Raw genomic sequence first — 4153 nt, forward strand, 5'->3', positions numbered from 1 at the left:
CATCACTATTGTATTTGTTTACACCACCATCCCTGGTTATTCCAGGAATCTATCACTCTCTGTAAAAACTTACTCGACACATTCCCTTTAAACTTTCCTCCTCTGACCTTGAAGCTACACCCTCTAATATTTGATAGTTCTACCTTGGAACAAAGATATTGACTATCCACCCTATCTCATTATTGTATAAAATTCCATCAGGTCTCCCTCAGCCTCTGATACTTCAAAGAAAATAATGCATGTTTGTTCAACTACTACTAGTAACTCAGACCCTCTTCTCCAGGCAGCATCCTGGTGAACCTTTTCGGACCCTCTCCAAAGTTTCCACATCCTTCCTGCAATGAGATGACCCAATATTCCAAATGCAGCCTAACCAAAGTCTTATACGATTGCATCATTCTGACTCTTGTAGTCAGTGCCCCAGAGAAGAAGGCAAACATGACATACACCATCCTACACACTTCTGTTGCCACTTTCAGGGGGCTGTGGATGTGGACCCCAAGATCCCTCATTGCTTTGTAACTGTACAAACTGTGAACTTTCCCTTTACATTTGACCTCCTGAAGTGTAACAGTTCACACTTCCCCTGATTGACTTGGTCTGCCATTTCCCTGTCCATAACTGTAACTGAGCTATATCCTGCTGAATCCTTTGATGGCCTGTTCACAACTCCACCAATCTTTGTGCCAGCATAACTCAAAAGGGCAGAACTCGTCCTGGACCTGCTCCTTCCCAGATCAATCTCCCTGGTACTACCCTATGCTTTGGAGCAGGAGCCAGACAATCAGAAACACCGAACACACCACAGGTGAGTCACCCCTCTCCCCCACCCCACCTCCATTGGATGGTCCTGACATTTGGTGAGGCCACACCCCCAGGCTCACCGGCTGTGAAAACTCTCACAGAAATTGAATGTTCACCAACTCAATCCATGATCAAAAAGAAACTTGCATTAAACAAACTAAAAATAGTCAAGCATTTGAATGCTGTAAAATCCACTGAACTGAAGGAAGAGAAGAGGAATTGAGGTTCAGCCAGGTTGCTTGCTCAGTGCTGCAGCTTCCCATTGAACTGATGGAACTCAGAGGCTTCTGATTGAAAGTGTGGTTTACCACAGGTAATTGGTGTTCGTGACTGTACAGGGATAATTAATAAGTCTGTAAATGACAGGAAAGCTCGTGGTGGTTTTGAGAGGTGTATAATACGATGAGGCGTCGACAGAGTGGACAACCAACGCCTTTCTCCCAGGGTGGACATGGCTAATACAAGAGAGCATAATTTTAAGATGACTGGAGGAATGTAGCGGGGGGTTGGGAAGTCAGAGGGAGGTTTTTTACACAGAGCAAGGTGGGGGTGTAGAGCATGCACTCAGGACTGGCGGTAGAGAAATACATTTGGGACATTTCAAAGATTCTTCGATAGGTATATGAATGAAATAAAAATGTAGGTTTACGTGGGAGGGAAGAGTGAGATTAAAAGGTCACAACAGCATCATGGGTCCAAGAGCCTGCACTGTGCTGTACTGTTCTGTGTTCCATATTGTGGATGGTGAGGAAGGGTTTCTAAAACTGTAGAAGAAAATGGATTAGCTAGAGATGAGAGGAATCAGAATCAAGTTTATCACTATATCTGTCATGAAATGCAGTGCAGTGTAAGACAGATAAATTACTATAAATTACAACAAAAGTAAATATCTAGTGTAAAAAGGAAGAGTGAGGTAGTGTTCATGGGTTCACCATTCTGAAATCCGATGGCGGAGGGGAAAAAGCTGCAGTCAGTTCAGCACTGAGGTGAGTAAAGCCTTAAAGAGAAATGAGCTGTACAGCTGTTCACCCTCTCCACCCTCAGCCTCGACGGTTCAATCTTTTTAACCGGCTCGGTGCTTAAATCAGCCAGACATCGGTTCGTTATCAGTTTTTGGGCCTAGGCCCGCTGCCTCAGTCTGGCCTGAAGTTTCAGCCCAGCCCCAAGTCTGCTCCGGCAGTGGCCACTGTGGGTGTCCCTGCACTCACAGGCACTTTGCATCATATAAGCAGCATTCACAAATAAGCATCAATTATACACAATTCCAACAAGAAAAACACAATTGGAACAAGGAAATCCATTTTTAAGTGTGTATAGTGTTTCTATACTCGGGTGTATGGGGTGTCCAGGGATGGGTAGCACCTCTGGTGAAGGAGCTTGTATTGTCCATTGTGGGGCGGCTCACTCACCTTTGGTCCTCACTGGACACTCAGCTCTCACCTGTGGCTCCAAGTAGCTGTTTGCATGTGACCCCGGTACACCACTTCGACAGGTGGGGGGTAGCAGACAGCCTCGTACCCCAGTGAGATGGGGGCATGCCTGAACTAAAATGTAAAAGTCAGCTCCGGCAGACTGGGTGGATGAGATGCAACCGCCAGGAAAACGGTACTGTAATGCTTGTAATGGAGAGCGAAGGGCATGGCAAGGCACAGGGGACGTTAGTTATTCACACCACTGGACCCAGACTTGGGGTCAAGAGAGTGGAACTGCCCCAGTGCAACAACTTTTCCTCTTTAAAATCTCTCCCGCACTGTTTCCTGTCTTCATCAGACACAATGGACAACCACCACTGAGGTAGTGATAAGGGTTGTGCTAGTTGGTTAAAGAACTGAATGATTGAAAGGAAGTAGCTTTCCTGAAGCTGGTGGTGCAGGACTTAAGGGTTCTGTATCTCCTGCCTGATGGTAGCTGCAAGAAGATGGCATGGCCTGGCTGGTGGAGATCTTTGATGATGCATGTTGCCTCCTGTATATCAATGGTGGCCAGGGAGGTGCCTGTGATGTTTTGGGCAGAGTCTACTACTCTCTGTAGCTTCATGCGTTCTTGTGCATTTGAATTAATAGGTTGATGAAGAAGGCAAATGGCATACTTGCCTTTTATAGTCATGGGAGGCAGTATAAGGATTGGGATGTTATGTTCTAACTTGACATTATCAGGCCATGCTTGGAGTATTGTGTGTAGTTCTGGTCTCCAAACCACAGGAAAGATATGGTTGTAGTGGATTTGAGGACTTAAGTTAAATTTGATAGGCTGGGTTTGTTTTTCCTGGAATAAGGGATGATCCGATAGAGGTAAATAAAATTATATGAGGCATAAACAGGGTAGATAGTCAGAATCATTTTCCCATATTAGGATATCAAACACAAGTGGGCATTGTTCTAAGGTGAAAGGTAGAAGATTTAAAAGGGCTTTCAGAGATAAGTTTTTGAAACAGTGGTTAATATCTGGAACGTGCAGCTAGAGGAGATGGTGGAACCAGACACAGTTTCTGTGTTTAAGAGATATTTAGACAGATATTTAAATAGGCAGGCACAGAAGGCTACAGTCCTAATGTGGGCAAATGGGATTAGTGTACATGAGTGAAAAGGTCAGCATAGATGTGATGATCTGAAGGGTTGTTTCTGTGCCATACTACTCCTCTGACTCTGCAAAATTTGGCAGGACTTGGTGAGAGAATAAATCCGAGAAATATCAAGGGAGAGGGATCTATAACTTGTAATGTTACATCCTCCAACAGCCTAGATCTGCTGGCATAAGAGCCCTCCTTTGAATTCAGAATCTAGCCTGAGACAGGCACACAGAATCCCAGGTACATGTCGACACTAATCCCGTCTTACTCTCTCCATGTTCCTAACAATGCCCCCCGATTCCTCCTCTCACTCACACACTCGGGGACAGCTTACAGCAGCCAATTTACCAACCAACTTTGGGGTGTGTGAGGAAACCAGAGCCCCAGAGGAAAATTACATGCTCGCGGGGAGAAAATGTAAACACTGCACAGACGGTGCCCAAAATTCAGAATCGAACCTGGGTCTCTGGAGCTGTGAGACGGTGGCTAACTGTGCCAGTGGTGCATGCACTGATTCTATGTTTCTTCACTAGCATTTTAAAATAAAGTCATTACAGATTTGTTGGAAAAGCAACAACACCAAAAGCTGTTTTAAACATTTTGCATTAACCAACTGTGCAAACCATTTATCACAGCTTTGCCTTGCTAAAGCTGCTCTGAACTCAGAGGCTGCATTAAAGGGGGAGACTTTCGTTGTTGTCCAATGAACACCCCATTCCATGAGTTACTGATTTGCCCAGTGTTTATTGAGATAATAATCCGAGTCAGCAGTTTGGAGGT

Source organism: Hemitrygon akajei, chromosome 1 (assembly GCF_048418815.1).
Source record: "Hemitrygon akajei chromosome 1, sHemAka1.3, whole genome shotgun sequence".
Taxonomy (NCBI): domain Eukaryota; kingdom Metazoa; phylum Chordata; class Chondrichthyes; order Myliobatiformes; family Dasyatidae; genus Hemitrygon; species Hemitrygon akajei.